The 10,482-nt window shown below is 34.1% G+C and overlaps 1 long non-coding RNA gene across 1 annotated transcript; it reads right to left on the minus strand.

Moving 5' to 3' along the window:
* Window positions 1-645: 645 nt before the first annotated feature.
* LOC106016369 (uncharacterized) lies at window positions 646-10,156 on the minus strand. Its single transcript, XR_001189020.5, has 3 exons — window positions 10,047-10,156; window positions 2,917-3,014; window positions 646-2,080 (listed from the first exon to the last, which is right to left on the minus strand). It is a non-coding gene; the product is annotated as an uncharacterized lncRNA (long non-coding RNA).
* Between the last annotated feature and the right edge of the window lie 326 nt (window positions 10,157-10,482).

Raw genomic sequence — 10,482 nt, forward strand, 5'->3', positions numbered from 1 at the left:
TCTTGTTACTTCTTTCCCACCACTCTCCATAATACCATGGTAAAAGTGCACAGGATAATGTTTTCACATTTAGTACTTATCCTGTGATTAGATAGCAGACCTGAAAAGTGTGATACTCTACAGCTCCCTGTATCATCCCTAAGGTGGTGTACATTTATCACACAAAGAATGACTGGAAAATGTAGCAACATTTTCTCTGTTGAATATTTGTAAATGGTTATTTTCTGAAGCTCATGATTCATCCAAACAGAGGGTTCTCATGAAAAATCTCATGATTGCCTGTGCAGTTTTGCAGCCACAATGGGTGGTGTTTCTTGGGAAAAAGGCTTTACCAATGTTAAATAACAAAACAATGAGGACTTCTGCCACTCTCTCGCTGTTGTGACTACTATTTTAGATAAAATTTAAAATATTTTTTTCAAGCAAAACCAGAAATAGATATCTAAAAATGAAGTATTCAGGAAAAACCTTTAAGTTTAACCATCATAAGCAACTAACACAGAGCCTAATAATAGCAATTTTGGTCCCCTCTAATTGAAATCTTTAATCTATAATAGTTCCAGATAGAAAGAAAGAAAAAAAAATAAATGAAGAAGAAGAAAAAAAAAAAAACAAACCTGATGAGCTTAACAAGAATGGGAGACAGAAAAAAAGCAAAACATTTTTACATTTTGTTTAAATAAATTTTAATGGCAGTTCCTCATTCTTTATCAGTGATTTCCTTAAAGTAGGAGTTTTCATTCACTGTTAACTTTCAAACAAACAAACAAAACAATGAGATACTATTATTATTCTTCACTATAACAAACATATATATATAAATTACATAAATAAATGAAAATATTTGAATTCTGAGCACAAGAGAAGTCAGCAGAAAATGTCATGAAGGCTGCATTTTAATTTGTCCCTTCATTGTCTAGGGAGAACCTTTCAAGGTCATTTGCAATTAGAAGAGCTCTGAACTCTTTTGTTGAGGGACAGGAAAAAAAAAAATACAAAAAAAGATTACCTCAGCAGAGATTTGAAAAGACTGTGTAATGCATCTGAATTAAAAAGATGTATCTGACAAGGAATGAACGGACTTGTCATTATAGCATGGGGGAAAAACAACAGCAACAACAACAACAGCAACAACAAAAAAAATTCTGATCTCCAAATGTTTTCAATCTGATCCTGAGGAAGACATTTAGGGGGAGCATCTATTGCCGCAAACTGCAGCAACCCTTTGACCAGTCGCTATGCAGAAACACAGCTACATCCCTAGAGCCAACAGGGGCCACCCCATGCACAGTACAGGCTGGCAGCCACCTGCCTGCCCACACATCTCGCAGAAGGCAGACTCTGAGTGAGCCAACAAAGGGAGCTTAGCATAAAACTTCTGCATTAAGAATACATATACATATATATCATAGTCTGAAAAACACCAAGGAAGTACAATATCATCCCTTGAGCTTTGTTTTCTGTCTCCTTTCAAAAGTGCTTTTTATAGGAATGGCATATTTTACAGGAGTCAAGCACAGCAAGTCTAATTTACATAATGCTATTTATCACTATGTACAGATCCTTGCAGAAAGTTACAGAGGCCCTGGAGATGTATGTTCTCAGCCACTGCAAGGATCTAAATGCTGTCCAGAAGTCCATTACATAAAGAAATACCTAGTGTATTTTTAGAAAATGTTCCTGTTTTTTGTTACTGTCACTATAGAAATTTTATACAAAGTCAAAGAGAAAAGAAATATTGAGAAACCATGGTAGCAATGGTGTTGTGAGGGGGGAAGTGTGGATACAAAATCAGGCCTTCCCTCAGAGACAGTTGTGGGTGTTTAAACCAGCTGGATAGATTCCAGCTGGTTTAATATATTGAATATAGGAATCAGTGGGAATATATAGAATAGTAGGTGAGGCCATACACCAGGCTCCAAGGAGCCAGAAACTCAAGGTCCTAGTATTCACAAAGTGAATGACGAGTCCTGCTTCATCACAAGAGAAGTGTGTCTTGTCATTCCTCCTGAGGTCTCATTCCTTCAATATCAGAGCCACGATGTCAGTAGGTGAAGCTTCTCGCAGATGGAAATGATTTCTAGAGTATGAAGTTAAGGTTGCACAACAAATTAGTTTAAAATCAGAGTAGACTGTAACAACTTCTATTTTGAGAATTTATTTTCAGCTTTAATAAAACTGAGAAGTCGAAATATATTGTTAGGCAACTAAAATCTGTTAAAAATACCAGGTGACAAACACTGTTTTTCATATTACAGGAAGCATAATCTTCTTGATAAACTGCACTTTTTTATTTTACTTAAACTTTTTTTTTTACTCTTTTTTTTTTTTTTCTCTCCCCTAACACAATCTATAAAATCTTCTGGTTTAAATTTTTTAGAAATTTTTTAGAAACAATTTTTTTATTCTTGTACTATAAACTAACATTTCCAATATATTTTTCTAACTTCTGTTTATAAGTGCAACTTGGTGCAAAAATGTTTGGAAACAAAGTCTGAGAAGTCTAATAATAAGGTAGAATTATTAATATAATAATAAATATAATAATACAAACTTATTTTCATAACATTTTGCTTGTATTAAAGTCATCCACATTGTCTCTCTGGACTTGAGCTTTTTGCCTTAATTATGAATTTGTCAACATGAAGAATTAAACCAAGCTAGCTAATGCTGCTATCTTAATCTTATCTGTATTAATACAAATTAACATATATTCCTAGGTGTCTTTCTGTTTTCCCCTAAACTGAATGACAAAGTTTATTTTGGCATACAGTAAATCCTAATTTATACGTTACTTTTTCTTTGTTACCTTTTGAGCTCCCTGGAGTTGATCTTCTGTGTAAACCACTTTTATTTGTGTAAGATGAGTAAAAATGAAACTAAACAGAAATTGAAAGCATCAGTTCCTCTACGTACCTGTTCAAAAAGGCTTCCTGAACTCCACTTCAGTAGAAAAATGTAGTAGTTAGAATCAATTTTATCAGTTTGAAGTCTTGTGTTGCAGGGTATGGAATCTATACGGAAATATGAAATATTATTATAGTAAGCAGAATAAGAAATTCATCAAGTTAAATCAGAGATTGGACTGCATTTCAGTGCAGCCCAGATCAATTATACAGTTTTCAAAAGGCAGTATTTTGCAGTTTTAAAAATGCCAAGTATATAGTTTTCAGTGTTTTCCTTCAGCTTTGTGTTCATTCTTCTATTAACTTTTTCAAGAAGCATTTCAGCTTTCCTTTAAAACTTCTTATAAATATCTGGACTTTCCATGTAAAGTATCTGAACAAAAGGATTAGTATGCCACCTACGCGAGTATTTATTAAACTCATTCTAGGGCTTTTTACACAATTAGAAATAAAACAAAAATATGTTTCAGCCATAAAATCAACACTTCTACATTGTGTGATGCATCAGTTCAATATTACAATAGAAGACACTGATGAACATAATGATAACAAACCGAGATAATAATTCTGAAGAGAAATGAGGGGGCATGTTGTGTCAAACACTAGACTCTACTATACAGTTTGGCAAGCAAAACCCATGCAAGCACAGGAGCACTAGGGAGATTTGGGAGATATCCAGAGATGTAAAAGTGTGAGAACTTGTGAGCACAGTGGTTTCATATTCATAGACAGCTAAACTCCACCACTTTCTCAATCTCTCTGCTCAAAAGAACTTGGGGGGAAAATATGGTGGAAAAAAAAGATTCATGAGACAACGTAAGGATCAGTTTAATTAAAGGAAAAAAATAAGATAATAGAAAAAAAAAGTCTACACAGAAGCACAAGGAGAAAACATTTATTCCGTAATTTCCATTAACAAGTGATATTCAGACACAACTTGGGAAGCAGGACCTCAGTACACATAGTGCTCGCTTGGGAAGGCAGATGTTCTCATAGCAAGAATTCTCTGCTTCTTCTTCTCCTTCCTTCTCCTTCTCCTTCCAGCTTTTTATTTTATTGAATATGATGCCACATGGCATCATATGGAATATCCCTTTGGTCAGTCCAGATCAGTCCTGCTTCTGTCCCTTCCCAGCTTCTGGTGCACCGCAAGACTCCTTGCTGGCAGGAGAGCACAAGAAGAAGAAAAATCCTTGGCTCTTTGTAAGCACTGCACTGCAACAGCTAAAACATTGGTATGTTACCAGTATTAAAAAATCCAATCAGCATTAAAAATCCAAAACACTAAATCATTCAAACATCTATGAAGAAAATTAACTTTATACCAGACTTATTAACTTTACACCAGGATAGTGCAGGAAGACAATTTTTTAAAGAGATTTGCAAAACATAAAACAAAATATCCTGCTCTTGGTACTTCCAGTGCCGCTTCTACAGAAGTTATATGAACTCTACAGCAGTAGATATCTTCTTTCCCATTGAAGTCAAAGCATATAATCCCCTTTATAGTTATGCATGGATATTGATGTAAACAGTTGATTCTTTATAATTATGTTAAGATTTATGCATTGCAATTTCCCTTGGAAGTAACCACCACACTTTAAACAGAAAATAAAATTAAATTATATTTGTTCAGCTTATTTTTTATCAGTGGCTGATCAGCTAAATTTTAAAAAAAAAGATTACACCATAGAAATCTGGTGCTTTCTATCCAGCCAATTTTCAAGTACTTTACAGATTTGGTCACTTTTGTTACACACATCAACTTTAGATAAAGCAAAGCATTTTGTAAAGAAATTGCTTGATAGTAGTCAAAAGCTAACATATAGCTATCCTCTAAAATTTATGTGGATATTTAGTCAATGCAATAGAAAAGCTTATGTTCTGTTACAGATTCCCTTTAGCAACAATGTAACCCTGTTAAGTAAAAGCCAACTGCCAGACGACAAACATCCTTATTTTCTCTGTCACTTCCATCCATCACTTATGTCTCATCAAATAGAAATAGTCACTTTGCTCTTTTTCTTCATCAATTTGCAATTAAGAACTGACAAATAAAGACTAAGGGGTATGATAATACAGTACACTGTATCACCAAATGTGTCATAATACTGGCACAAGGGAATGTGCTAAATTCAAAATATATTTTATTATACTACTAAATTTCATTTCTAATCAACTCAATAAGTATGATCAATCTGTAACAAATAGTGCTTTAGCATACATATGTTTTGTATAAATATTAATAAAAAATAAAAATATGCATAATTTTGCCTGTTACGAGAAATCATGGTGCAATATACCTAGCTGTAACTGTCTGAAAATATTTTTGGCATTGAAATGCACAAGTTCACAGTCAATTTCTAATTTTTTTTGAAGAAAATTTCAGGGAAAAAAATAGTTGTATTTCATCCAGTAAGTATTTCAGTACAAAATTTGAGATAACTTTTGTACTAAAAATAAATTTTAAAAATGATGAATTTTCAAATAATCATTAGCCATAGGAGGTTCCGCACAAATTATATACTTCTTTTATATTTATTGGAGAAGTATATTTATTATACTTCTCCAAATTATTAGGCTCAAAGCTAAAACAGTGGTTTAAATAAGGACCGTAGAAATGCTAGCAGGACCACAGTCTCATACTTCCAGTATGCACTTGAAGCTTGGTGAGACTGTCTGCATTTAGCTAACGCAGCCACTTACAACAAGGACTTTAAGATATTGCCCATCCTCATGTGGGGCATTTTAATTCCTATTATGGAAACATAGAAAAATATATTACACTTAAACAATGAGTGGCACTGTGATACTCAGATCATGCCAACAAATTAAAGAAATTACTTTGAGTGAGGCAATGCAAGTAAATAGTTGTACAAAATGAACATTTTGAACCCACCCATAACAGTTTAGATGTGCACCATTTAAGTCCTTGCTTTCAAGATCTATATCCTTCTCAGGCTTCTAAAAGACCGTTTATTCAATAAATTAGCTGTGGAAAAACAAGTATCCTCTAAATAATGCAAAATACCAAATGTACGGTGAGTAGTTCTCTTCATAAGAAACAAGATTGATTTTGCTTTTGATTATCCTTGCTATAAAGAAATACTTTTTCCAATTAAGGTTCAAAAGTTAATGTTACAGAGTCGACAGCTTGACAAAATATCACATTAATCAGTAAGTATAAACTCATTGGAATTCCACTTATTATGCTACAGGAGCCATTTCTGGAATATCAGGCAAGCACCAAGATAGTTCTGGAGCACTGATTAGCAAGGCCATATTAACAGTAACATGTTGTTCGTATCAGTAGTGTATCTTCAAAGTACTGAAATATTCAGTCTCTCACATTTATTTATTTTTTTTTCTTCCTAGGAGCAATCAGGAATTTCAATTAAACAGTTGAAATGATTTCTATATAAGTGTTATGTTGTATAAAATATTTCTTTTAAATATAACTGAATGTACCTACCATAACAATGCCACCCCGTTCTGCTCTTAACTGTAAAGATATACTTCTTCTATATCCCTAGGTCCCCACCCAGTGTGTTCAGGGACCTTGCTGTGCTAGCTGCTGGAATAGCTCCAGTCTGGGACTGTTATCACCACTTTGTCTATAACATGGAGGCTAAGGTGGTAAACTTAGTTGGATCCTGTTGTGACTCTGCCCATGTCTCTTATCCAGTTCAAGCATAGGATCAACACCTCTTCCGTACGCTTGAACTGGATAAGCTGGGAGCACGAATCATAGACTTTTTAGCAGTTCTGGACTGGCTTGGGGTCTGTTATGTCCTGTCCAAACTGAGTACTGAAACTCACAGCAACTTCATTTTCCTGGAAGGGCTTCTGGAAACAGACAGCAAGTAGGCATATAAGAAAGGGAACAAGTGAGAAAGTGGTGTCATCAGCCATTGGGGCTTCTTCAGAAGCATCCTTTATTTTGTGACCTGTCCCTACTGGAGCTTCTGGTGCTTTATACCTCTGGCAATCAGACACAGATGGCTTAAAGTGCTTGTAAATTGTTGTAAACAACATAATTGTGGCACCATGATTGTGGTTCTTATATTCCAGACTGGGGGAAAAACATAGTTTTCTAGACAGCAGAAGTATACAGCAAATTAGTTACAATGAAAGCAACCTGCCAAGAAAATTCATTTGAGTCTGCCATTCGGAGACTCAGTTATTGGCTCCCATCCATATGATGGACATTTTCAGAGGACTTCAATAACTTGCAGAAGATGTTACATCTTCTTTGCATTCTCACAGATAAAGTTCAAATTATGATGCTGCAGTGATGTTTCAATAACATAAAAGATGATTTGAATAGCTAACAGAGGGTAGATTTAGATTAGATATAGGGAATAAATTCTTTCCTATGACAGTAGTGAGGCACTGGAACAGGTTGTCCAGAGAAGCTGCGGATGCCCCACCCCTAGAAGCATTTAAGGCCAGGCTGGATGGGGCTTTGAGCAACCTGGTCTAGTGGAAAGTGTCCCTGCCCATGGCAGGGTGGGTGGAACTAGATATCTTTAAAGTCCCTTCCAACCCGTTCTACAATTCTATGAGCATGTTATCAAACCTATAGAATTATGATACCATACATGACACCGTACTGAAACACAAAAATATGCACAGATAATGTTGACTATAATGTAGGAAAGTATCACAAAATGAATATTAATAAAGGACAGGTTCAAAAAATAAAATAATTGCTTGATAATTTTGTTAATGGACAGGGAATAGCACTCTTTGCTGTTGGTATTGATAACAGTAAAGCAAATGAATAAAGTAATAGAATAAAATAATGATAAAAGTTGTTTTTCAGGTAAATTAATAACTCAGAACACTATGAATACGGCTGCTATTGTTTTTGTGATTTTTCTACTTTCCCCAATGGATACATATTCTCCCACTGTAAAATCAGTTGTAAAAAGATATAATGAAAAGACAAATTATGGCCATTAATTTCATTTTGAAAACCTTTCTTCTTTATCCCAGAGTGTAGCTACAAAAGAGAGATTCATAATTTGGCCCCTGGCAGTGAGACATTCAATAGGAACAAATAGAAACATCTAGCATTGCCTGCAGTAGTAATAGCCTTAGTATGAATATCACAGAGAGAGAAAGTGATGAAATTACAACATCATTTGTGACAGTGAGACAGTATTTGAAGTGCTATCCTTGCCCCTGTCATGGCAGATTTCAATGTATATGGCATTCTGGTAGCAGCTCCTTTAAGTATTAAAACAAACTCTGATCACTTCTACCTGAGCTAGGCTTTTAAAATCAGTAAGATCATATAGATTTAACTAGAATAATTTGGTTAGTACATTAAAGATTAAAAGAACTATTTTGAATTCTATTAATCAGGAGTCTGTCAGATATGAAATTTAACTTCAAAAAAAAAAAATTATATCGTGGTGGAAAGACTTAATTCTGAGTAAATTATCTGTGGAGAATTCAGAACAGCAATTCATGTGCTGAAGAATACATGTAAAGACATTAAGTGAAAAAAGGAGGACGTGATGTGAGGTGGAGTGAAGTGTGGCAAGGCAGGGAATGAAGGAGAAAAGGGAAAAAAAAGAAAAAAAAAAAAAAACCTGCAAACCTCTTTGAAGATAGTGGAACAAATTGAAAAAAAAAAAAAAAAAAAAAAAAAGTACAACTCTTTGGCTTATGCAATTCAGGAAAAACAAACAAACAAAAAACAACAACACTTAAAAAAACGTGATGAAATTTTCTCAAGAAAGAATCTTAGCAATTTGAACAACTGTTGTGTGGATCACATCACATCAAAGAACAATTTTATGTTTAGGAATACAAAATGCCATCAAAAATGTTTTTGAAGAATGACAATTCTTCTTTCTTCTCTACTCTATGCACTGACATTTTCACGGTAAACATGGTGGTAATAAATGGAGTTTCCATATTTTTATGATGCTGTGAAAGCCGTGACAGTAGGGACAGAAAGGCTTGATTCATTTCTACTAACTTCAGAAAGTCTTTATTTCTTATTTTTTTCCCCTCTTCCTTTATAGCTAGGTAGGCACTTATTAAGGCACAATTCTTGCTAGATGTTTGAGAGATCAACTTTAGTAATCTGAACCAGCAGTTTATTTCTCAGTAACTGCATTGACTTTATATTCTTTAGTTATAGAAGGAGTCTGGAGTGACCAAGTCAGAATAGAGGTGTTTATTTAATGAGCTGAATCCCGTGGAAATTCTCATGGAGAAGAAATAGGTATCTGTGGATTCTTTTATGAAATAATCATGTTTTCTAAGATATTTATTGAGACATAACAGGCATCAGAAGCGCAACCCAGAGAGACAACTGGACAAACATTGTTTTAATCTGGATGATACAAGTCCTTGAATATGCAAATAATGCTTCAAACAGATGAAAGTTAAAAAATAAAATCCCAGTTGCAGAATAAATATAAATTATTTAAACAAAAATGTCAGTATGGTCATGGACAGTCTCCATGTTTCAGAGAAAGATGTCATGAAAGATTTCATGTATTATCTTTCAAGGTTGTGTACTGCTCAGTCCAGGTGTTGGAGTGAATGTGTCCGTGTACAGTTGCACTGGTTAAATTATAAACAGAGGGAGATATTGTGCTGTTCATGTTTTAAGAATATGCTTTCTGAGACTACTAATGTAGGTTTAGCAAAAAAAAAAAAAAAGAGGTAGTTCCAAGACAAGAGTTTCTCGGACAACAAGTTTACAGATGAAAGAATTTATTTAACATAGAACTAGATAAAGAATAAGAGCATCTGGTGATATGGGAAGTGACTTGGTAGGCTACCAAAGTTTTAATTACAACATATCTATCCTTCCCACACACAAACACCATGTTTGAACCTAAAAAATGTGGAGGACTTTTTTTCTAAACAGTCAATAGCAAGTCAACAGTCAATAACAAGATAAATTTACACAGAGTTTAATATCAAGCTTTCAGGAGTTGTTTTTTGTTTGTTTGTTTTTCTTCTTCTGTTAATACAAGATATTGAGGACAAGTATAAAATCTCAGGAAAGATGTTTCCTAATCATACAGATTTTAAAATGTCTAGAGTTTCTCCATGTAGTCATTTAGATTTGGAAACAGAAGAAAAAGTAAAAGCTATATATTCCCAGCTTACCTGTAATAGATAGCTGTAATGAGGACAAAATGCGCAGGAAGAAGAAAAAAAGTAATGTTTAAAACAATAGTTGAAGCAATTATGTCTTCTAATAACCCCCTCAACCACTGCCACAACTGTTTTCAATCTATCCTTATTAACAAGTATAATGCAAGAGATTAAAAACTAGAGACTTTCAGAATCCAAATGCTCATTACCAGCTGTTATGTGCAGATGTCAAAAATTAAGGCTTTCAGGTGGGTTACTTGAACCACAAACAACCTGAAAAAGCCTGGGTCAGGTTTTGTATCTCCTCATCTTAAACTCATTGAAGAGAAGACCTGACTGGAACAAAATATGATTTTACCAACAAGTAATATCACTACCAAAAACAAAGGGAGAAAAGAGACATAGGGAAGAAAAAAAAAAAAAAAAAAGTAAAAAAAAAAAAAAGAAA

Source organism: Anas platyrhynchos, chromosome 2, assembly GCF_047663525.1.
Source record: "Anas platyrhynchos isolate ZD024472 breed Pekin duck chromosome 2, IASCAAS_PekinDuck_T2T, whole genome shotgun sequence".
NCBI classification, from domain to species: Eukaryota; Metazoa; Chordata; class Aves; order Anseriformes; family Anatidae; genus Anas; species Anas platyrhynchos.